Below are 9,743 nucleotides of genomic sequence, written 5' to 3'. Positions count from 1 at the left end.
TCTCATCACCGTTTGGCATTAAATGTGAGATGACTGCACCCACCCCATAAGGCGACACGTCACAGGCCAGCTGGACGGGTCGAAGTGTGTTAGAACCTCTGGACCCACTAACACATCCTTTGCTTTCTAAAAAGCCTCCTGGCATGTAGCAGTCCATTTTCATGTTTTGTCCTGGCAGAGTAAGTCATGCAGTGGCTTTAGTAGTGATGCTAGGTTTGGAATAAAATGACCATAGTCGTTCAGTAGTCCAAGGAACGATCGTAGCTGGCTGACGTTCTGGGGTGGTGGTGCATCTACAATGGCTACAGTCTTGGAAGGGGCTGTGTGCAAGCCATGCCCTAAGTATTCCACAGATGACTGTAAAAATTCACATTTTTCCTTGCAAACCCTCAGTCTATATTCCTTTAGTCTCTGCAGGGTGGCGTCCAGGTTACGGAGGTGTTCCTCATCAGTAGCTCCTGTGCACAGGATATCATCCAAATAACACTGAACACCTGGCAGTTCACTGAGGATCTGGTCCATGGCATGTTGAAACAGCGCTGGTGCAGATGTGATAACAAAGGGTAGTCACCGATACTTGAAAAGACCCTTGTGCGTGGTGATAGTGAGCATTTCCTGTGACTTTTGTCCTCCACTGAGTCCAGCAAAGAGATCGTCAATATGAGGAAGCGGATACTGTTCTGCAGATAGCACAGGGTTCACTGATACCTTGAAATCTCCACAGGTGCGCACTCCTCCGTCCTTCTTCATTACAGGAACTATAGGAATAGCCCATTTGCTGACAGTGACTGGCTCCAGAACTCCGTTTTTGACTAGAGCATCCAAATCAGCTTCCACTTTGCCTCTGACAGCATACGGTACCGGCCTGGCCTTCATGAACACTGGCTTACTATCAGGCTTTACATGCAGCTTGACTGTTATGTTTTTCATGCTTCCCAATCCCTCTTGGAAAACCTCACTGTGTTTTCCCAGAACAGTCTGCAGATCTGTGGAGCTCTTTGATACCATGTGTACTGCTTGCCAGTCCAGTTTTATTTTCTTTAGCCACAAACGCCCCATGATGGCAGGGTAATTACCTCTGGTGATATACACAGGGAGTTTCTCAGTTTGGCCATTACACTGAACAGTGATGTCAGTCATCCCTCTCATAGGTACTGGCTGTCCTCTGTATGTCCAGAACGCTGTATCAGACGGTCGCAGTTTAAGGTGCCTCATGATCTTCCTGTAAACTCTATCTGAGATGATTGAGGCCCTTGACCCAGTGTCAATCTGCATTTTCACAGGGTGTCCCTCCAGCTCAGGTGTGGTCCAGTAGCTATCTGAGCCCTCATCCATGTTTAGTACTTTGAGAAAATTTATTCTCACCTCTTCTTCTGAAGAATCACTTGTTGCTTTACTGTTTTGTTCCACAGCATTCCAGAACATGTCTTTTTTTCTTGTGCTTTCCAGCATCTCTCTTGTTCCAGGACTTGGAGGATTTTTCTGTGCTCTTTTTATTTTTGCAAGCACGCTCCAGATGTCCCTTTTTTCCACAATTACGGCAGTCCATGTCCTTACACCAGCATGCTCATGCAAGATGTCCTGTTTTTTCACAACGAAAACATGGGCTTTGGCCATTCTGCCCATCACCACTGATCCGGTGCACTCTGCTCGTTGCATGTAGCTGCTGGGCTTCCTTTGATGCCATTTCCAAAGTCACACTGATGTTAATCGCTCTCTCCAGTGTCAAATCACTCTGAGTCAGTAGTTTCTTCTGTGCTGCTTCATTTCTTTAACCGCACATCAGCCGGTCTCTCAATGTGTCATTCAGTGTATCTCTAAATTCACAGTGTTCAGCTAATTTGCGTAATGCTGCAACAAACATGGTGATGGATTCCCCTTCCTCCTGGCTGCGTCTGTGAAACCTAAACCTCTCTGCAATTACTAGAGGTTTTGGTGAAAAATGGCGAGTCAGGGTATCCACAATTTCTTTGTATGTTTTATCACCTGGCTTTACTGGCTGCAGCAGGTTGCGCAGGAGGTTAAAAGTCTTGGGGCCCATTACACTAAGAAATGTTGGGACTATTTTCTCATCGTCAATTTCATTTGCCTCACTGAAGAACTCGAAATGCTCTGTGTAACAAGCCCACCGCTCCACACCGTCATCAAAAGGTCCAATATTTCCAATAACTCCAGCCATGTCCACAGCTCCTGGTTATTTCCTGGTTTATTCCCTTGTGAACTGCTTGTGGAAACACACTCACGTCAGTTTTACAGTGCAGTAATCCTTCCTTCTGACTGTCGGCTGTATCTTCCTCCCTTCGCAGTTGTTTTTCCGTGCAGGTGCGCACCTCCAGCTACGAGCTAACACTGCTAAGCTAGCTTGAGCCAGCACTTCTCCAAAACAAAAGCCCTGACGTGAAACTCGACGTCCTCCGTACCACATAGGTCCAGATGTCCTTGTTGCCAATTTGTGTTATATCCCGAGGACCTTTATTAACCTCACTGTATAACAGTTATGCTCAGACCATGGAGCTAGTTAACTGTAACTGTAACTAACCCGCTGTATTGCTCACTTTGAGCATACAGCGGGAACAGCACAGCGGCACAATCATCATCCGTTTTTTAACGACACGTTACATTGTTGCTATAGAAACCAGTAAAGGACAAGTACACCACAACAGTGGCACTTACCACCCCCTTCTTCCTTCCCTGTGATCTGAGTGGAAAACAGCAAGTATCTCCAAATTTCGAATCTTGAAGGCTTTGTGTCTCTGTCTCTTCGACATGCACTTGATGACACTTCTTATAGTCTTGACTGATGAATGAACATCTCCAAGGTTTACTCCAATAAACTTTCCAACCTGATGTGTATCCTGAAAAATCCTATCCATCACTTTTCACTCTGATGCCATTTTTGCCATCCCATAAACTGGCCCTCCCATGTGTCTATTAAGGCAGTGTTTCTCAACTGGTGGGTCGTGACCCAAAAGTGGGTTGCAGACCCGTTTTCAGTGGGTCATGGGCCTTTGCCTGGGCAAAAAAAAAAAAAAAAAAAGTTACACTGTAATCCCAAACAGTTGTACTACCTCATAACTAATAAGGTTGTACCAGTCAAATGTCGTTATGCAGTTGACTAAACTATAAAGTGTTGAGCTCTGTTAAGATTTACGCCACTTTAATTGAATAGGACTCAATATTTTATAGCTAATTTGTGGGGAACGCTCAAAAAGTTTAGGAATAATATGGTAGCGTCATGACGTTATCAACGTGATGACGTTCTGGTGGGTGGGTCTTATCTCTCCCTCAAGAAAGCTGAGTCAGCCATCTTGAATTTGCCTTCGAATTCCACTCTGAAGCTTAAACCAGCCGGTGTGGATGTGGAACACAGTTTAATTTGTTTTTATTCGTTTGCAATGCGTACTTTTATTCCTGCGCTTCAAACCACCACCACCTCAGTTTTTTTCATTAGTCTTATTGCCCTCATTTTCTTAAGCGCCGTCTTATCATCAGCCCTGATTTGCCCTGATTAAGAAATATTAACGGTTTTGTTTTGAATTGAATTTTTAAAGATAGTCTAAATTTGGAACTGGGAATGCATTTGTACAATGTGCACAGTGGATATTTGTTGTAAATAGTTTACAAATCCAAGTAATGGTAACTTTAGAAGTTGCTGAATGTGTCAAATCTACGTTACTTCATCTTTCAACGGTGTAACGTTATTGGCAGGTTTCCTGGATGAACTACATTTCACATAATACATTGCCCAGGACGTCAATAGAGAGGAGTGAGCCAGATCTCTCTGGTGGAGCCCGAAAGCATAATGTAGTGATGGCGAGATGAAGCTTCTTGAAGCCTTGAAGCCTTCCAGCCAAAAGGTTCACAAAAAGGTTTCTCAAGGTTTCATGTGCACACAACCCCCCCTGCTGGTCAAAGAATGTTAAACAGCCAGGTATATTATAGCAGGGGTGTCAAACTCAAATATACAGTGGGCCAAAATTTAAAAAATTGTTCCAAGTCGAGGGCCGGACTGGTTCAGCATTTATTGGAAACTGATTGAAATGCCCATATTGCACATATTGAACCTGGAACTAACACAGCCTATAAGTTGCTGCCTATATTGGGTGGCATGGTGGAACAGTGGCAACACTGTTGCCTCATAGCTAGAAGGTCCCGGGTTAAATTCTCGTATGGGTTGCTGTGGGCCTTCGGTGCCTGCTGCCCCGTATCTTGAGGAAAAAGGGCTTTCTGTGTGGAGTTTGCATCCCCATGTTCACCTTCGGTATCATTCATAAAAAACCACTAAAAACATGCAAGAAGACAACCACTTGACCAATGGTGACGAAAGGAACTGGGTCCTCTGGGCGCTGCTGCCAGAGGAAGGACTGACCAAGGATGGGTCAAATGCGGAGAAATAACATAAGCATGCCGTTTGTGCATGTAGCGTGCATAAATACAACATTAATCATTCAATAATTGAAAAATCAGTTGCATTCATTTCTTATGGCTTTATCTGCAGCTTTTCATAGTAATTTCAAATGAAAACATTTTCCCACAGGCAGGGCTGGACTGGCATTTTTGGTCATGGCGGCCCACCACGATTATTTATGCGATATGTGGAGGCACACGACATACCAGAGGACATATGCGCACATTGTGTTGTTTCAAAAATTAAAATAAAGCACAATAGCCTACATGGAAGAGAGTAACCATGCAAAAGAGAGAGAGAGAGAGAGAGAGAGAGAGAGAGAGAGAGAGAGAAATGCAGAGACAGGAAGACAAAGGAAAGAAAGAGAGCAGGGATCAGTTAAGGTATAGTTTACAAAATACACTGAACAAAAATATAAACGCAACAATTTTGTTTTTGCTCCCAGTTTTCAAGAGCTGAACTCAAAGATCTAAAATGTTTTCTGTATACACAAAAGACCATTTCACAAATTGTGAACAATATTTGAGAAAACTGCAAACTATAACTTTACGGCAAGCTAAAATAACACTGTAAGTTGGACACCAAGGGCACGTTTCACAAAGCAGATTTAGTGAAAACTCCGAGTTTGTTAAGCCTGAAATGAAGGAAACTCGAGTTTTCCGTTTCACAAAGGGAGGTAACTCAAACCAGAGAAAGAGGGGTAACTCTAGCCTGTTTCACAGAGAGAGGTAACTTAAGCTCTCAGTCAGTTACCATAGTAACAGACTCTATGAACCTAACCTGGTCGGGGCCAGGTTTTCCTCAATGAACCTCGAGTTTCTCTCTGTCTCCGCCCTCTGTCAGCCACACACGGTATTTGATTTCCTCATTCATTCGTCAGCAGGCGAGTTTTGGGATAACATAGTTCTGCCGTCTGTTATTTAAAAAAATCAGTCAGTAGGCACTTTTTTCACTAACATGGCAGGTCCTTTTGACAACGATCCCGTGGATGAAGGTGCAGCATTACTGCGCAGGGAATTAAATATTCGTCGGGAGATGGTTATCAGACCGCGCATAGATGTTCTGGCATTTCCAGACAATTATCTTTTTGAACGGTACCGTTTCACATCACAGTCCATCATCTACATACACAACCTAATCCGTCCTTACATTTGCAACATTACCAGCCGGAGTCATGCTCTCACATCCCAGCAGATATTGTGTGTTGCGCTGCGTTTCTTTGCGCAGCATTATGTTGGTGATAAAACTGCACAGTCAAACAGCCACTTAATATTTACTTTGCAATGTAACACATGATCAAAATGAGGTACCCCCATTAAATTATGCCGTGTCTTACCTGTTTGAACAATGTTTTTATGTTTCATCTTGAGCTGCTGCCAAGTGCGCTTCTCCTCCGCGGGATTGCACCTACATGAAATAAATTAATGAGCTACCATTCAATCAGTTTTCCCCTGTAATATTATTGTGATTGCAAAGGACTACATTTAAACTTACGCATTGACCCGAGCAGTAATGTTCTCCCACGCCGCCTCCCTCTCTTTTGCAGCTGCAGCGGTGTTACACTTTTTTCTAAAAACATGCTCAAATTTGCCGTATGAGCGCATTAAGATTTCGAGTTCCAGTGGGGTAAAAAACGCAGCCTTCCTCTTCCCCGTCGCCATGGTGACTCGTCTCGTCTACTCTGAGTTGATTGAACTAACTTAAATCACCCGTTCTGCAACCAGAAACTCGGAGTTTCCTATCTCAGGCTAGATCAACTCAGGGTTCAGGATTAGACTCGGAGTTTGTTGAACCTCCTTTGTGAAACGGGCCACAAGTCTACTCAGCATTATTTGAAAACAAAGGCTATGAAGGCAACTCGCTCTCTCTCTCTCTCACACACACACACACACACACACACACACACACACACACAGTCTAGGGTGACCACCTCCAAACCAACAAGGACAAGGTTGTGCACAAAACTCTATAGGCTACTATTAAATGTTTTAAGTCTCACTGAATAAAATGAGTCCTGTAATAATTTCCTATGTTGAGCATGTGCACACTTTTAGCCTACAATTTCCCCAGATACTATTAGTGAAGATGTACACACATCCCAAAACACGTTCATTGTTAATTCCACATCATTTCTGCTTCATTCCAGTCAGTTTCTTTCTGACTACGTGTGTGTGTAGCCTACGTGTGTGTACCTGCCTGTCTGCGCAAAGAAATTTGATAGGTTTGTTTGTTGTACTGCATCAAGATTGACAATAATTTCGACCAATCGTGACTGACTTAAGATCTCAGAAAGTTGAGGGCGTTCTGATGCCGACCACTCGTTAACTTGTGGCATCGACAATAGTCGAAACGCGCAATATAAAATGCAGGTTGCTTCTATTTGGTACTGGTGCAGGTTGCAGATAAACGCTCAAATGCATGCCAATCGAGACACACACACACACACAAACAGCCCTCCGCCCTCCCTACATGAAAAGTCCCTCTCCGACAGCTTTTGCACCAGTGACTGCTTCTGCACTTGATGTAGTTTAGGCCTATCTATTTCTACTCACTTCTACACTCACTTCTCTCCAACTCCGGTCGAACTTCGATGGCAAAATTTGATAACCTTGTCTGGAGGGGAGGGGCGGGGGGCGCCCGATGGCCTGTCCATGCCTGCCCACAGGCCATCAACAGCCAAAAAATAATTTCCTTCAAACAAAAAACAAAAATGCCCAAAGAGTGCAAAAAGTCAACATATATTAAACGTGAGTGTGCTGCTCTCTGAAGTGCACTAGTCTAAGCCAGATACTTGAACCTGGAACTAACACAGCTGATAAGACCATTTTTATCTAAAAACAACATTAAACATTAAATACAAGAAAAAAAAAAAAAAATTATCATTTATTCTGGCTCGTTAGGCAGCTTTTCCAGAGTAATTTACCTGTTTCGTGTCATAGTGTCTTCTTATGTTATATTCTTTCATGACAGCCACACTGTCTCCGCACAAACGACAAACAGCTTTGTCCTTTATATCCGCGAACACATACTCTGCCTCCCACCTGCCTTGAAAACCCGTGTTTTCAAAGTCCACCATCCGTTTCGCCATTTTTCGGGGAGAGGGTAGCTGAAAGTTGACCACAGGCAGGGGCGTAGCACCAAATTCTGGGCCCTGTACACTCTCAATGTCAGTGGGCCCCTATCCATGCCAGTGCACGAGGCGCGTGGGCAAAAAAACAAACAAAAAAAAAAAAAAGACAAAGACAAAAAGAGGGTATTTATTTAAAATTAAAAAAGCATAAATAGGGTTTTAAGCTACACTGCCACTTTGGTCAGGTCAACACTCTCACTAGCCAGTCTGCAAACTATAGTCTCTCTCTGCTGAGCAGTTAGCTTGTCTGGCCACAGTCCTGGGTCCTCTGACAACAACTCTGCATTTCCCTCACTTGGCCCTTCCTTTTCTCTCTCCCCAGCCTCCTCACTACTCTCAAACACATCTATAAGCATGAAACACACATGATTTACGTTAGCCTCAACCTGATTATAGTCTCACATGTAATGATACATCTTACTTGATGATAGTACTGGCTGCTGCTCGTTTCAGTTGAAACTGCTAGTACACATGATTGCTGATAATAACTTAAAGTTGCCTCTATGAACTCACCTTGTCTCACATCCTCAGACTCACACCCTTCCTTGCCTTCAGCATCTGATGCAGAACTCTCTACATCTACAAGAATAAAGAATTGGTATTAGCCTCTTAACATACAAATAACCCAGCCTACTTTTTGAAGCAAGCTCACTTTGTATTTCTAGAGCCATTTCAGTGCAAGATAAACTGCTAAAAATAATGAAACATATGGCCAAGCATCATTTTTTTGTTGCTGTAGGCTGAGCTCTAAGGCTGTCAACCAAACAGTCATAAGAGGGCGCTTGACAGCGCTTCACATTTACCATTTAGAACAAGTAGAAAGATAATGTGAAAGGTTGCAAATATGTTAATTAAAAGTCAAACATGAAGTAAACAACAGATAAACTTTCCTACAATAGATGCTTAGACTAGCCTAATTATTTGCTATAACACACAGTATTCTTCATGGTCAGCAAGTTGCTGAGGCAAAAATGTTTAAGCCATTTTTCAGCCAGATTGAGAGGAATAGCTAATTGTTGTATGTTCTCACCACCTACACCTATCTCTCTCTCTCTCTCTCTTTCTATCTATCTATCTATGGAAAAAATGTATGGCAAAAATCATAATCACAATTATTTTTGATTGATATTGAGATCACACTTATTTAACATGATTATTCATTGGCTTTGGTAACATCATGAATTTATTGAGCACTGATAATAGCTTTTAAGTACAGCACTACTCTGCACTGTTAAGGCTTTTTACCAGACAAAAATAAAGTCTCAGCACAGAGTTTTACTTGTCAGTAGACAATAGGCTGTAGCACATGGACTGAACCAAAAGGCTAACTTACTTTAAACTTAAGGTAAACAACTCGGATTTAGGCAGCAATTCTACCAGCCAGCAGCTCTCTCTCTCTCTCTCTCTCTCTCTCTCTCTCTCTCAATCTCGCTCTCTCTCTCTCGAACCAACATACCAACGTAAGGGGGGGTCGGAGGGGGGAGCTCATCTTCAGAGGATCCGCCAGGACTGGCCACTGCTGCTCCAGCTGCTGCAGCCTGGTTGGAAACTAGCAAAGCTAAAGACTTCACATGAGCATACAAACATCAGCAGCAGCTGTCTGTAGTGGACTACCTTAACTTTATTTGGATTTTGCATAACAGGCAAAAACTCGGTTCACCTTTTGGAAAGAAAGCAGTCAACAGCTGCCTCCCTTCATTCTGCCTTTTTTCTTTTGCCTTCCGCTCTTTCTTCTTTTGATAGCCCGATTTTTGCTTTTTGGGCAGCATGCTATCTAACCCCCAGGTCATTCAATCTGGGCTCACGTTTTTTTTCCTATGTGACATTGCAAAAGTCAGGTGCATACAGCCGAGTCAATGCTTTGTTACTTCAAGTTTGGATTAGTGCAATTTCTTACCATCAGGCTGCCCCATTAAATTGCTAGAAACTCTCCAGCTGATCGAGAATGCTGTGGCATGGAGTCTGACAAAAACTAGGAAAAGCAATCATTTATTTCTCATGTTAGTGTCTCTGCACTGGCTCCCTGTAAAATTTAGAGTAGAATTTAAAATCCCTCTCCTTCCCTACAAAGCCTTGAATGGTCAGGAAATGGTCAAGAAAACCGTGCTCCCAGAATACAGGCTTCCCGAAGTCTCCAAAACTAGAATTGAAGCCAGAGCCTTCAGCTGCCGAGCTCATATCCTGTCGAACCATCTTCCAGTCCTG

The 9,743-nt window shown here is 43.2% G+C and overlaps 1 long non-coding RNA gene across 1 annotated transcript; it reads right to left on the bottom strand.

The window, feature by feature from the left end:
• Window positions 1-7,458: 7,458 nt before the first annotated feature.
• On the bottom strand, window positions 7,459-9,181 carry LOC143323041 (uncharacterized). Its single transcript, XR_013077378.1, has 3 exons — window positions 8,995-9,181; window positions 8,052-8,117; window positions 7,459-7,586 (listed from the first exon to the last, which is right to left on the bottom strand). It is a non-coding gene; the product is annotated as an uncharacterized LOC143323041 (long non-coding RNA).
• Between the last annotated feature and the right edge of the window lie 562 nt (window positions 9,182-9,743).

Source organism: Chaetodon auriga, chromosome 7, assembly GCF_051107435.1.
Source record: "Chaetodon auriga isolate fChaAug3 chromosome 7, fChaAug3.hap1, whole genome shotgun sequence".
Taxonomy (NCBI): domain Eukaryota; kingdom Metazoa; phylum Chordata; class Actinopteri; order Chaetodontiformes; family Chaetodontidae; genus Chaetodon; species Chaetodon auriga.
Note: the sequence above shows the minus strand (reverse complement) of the source record. Positions and strands in the feature narration are given on the sequence as shown.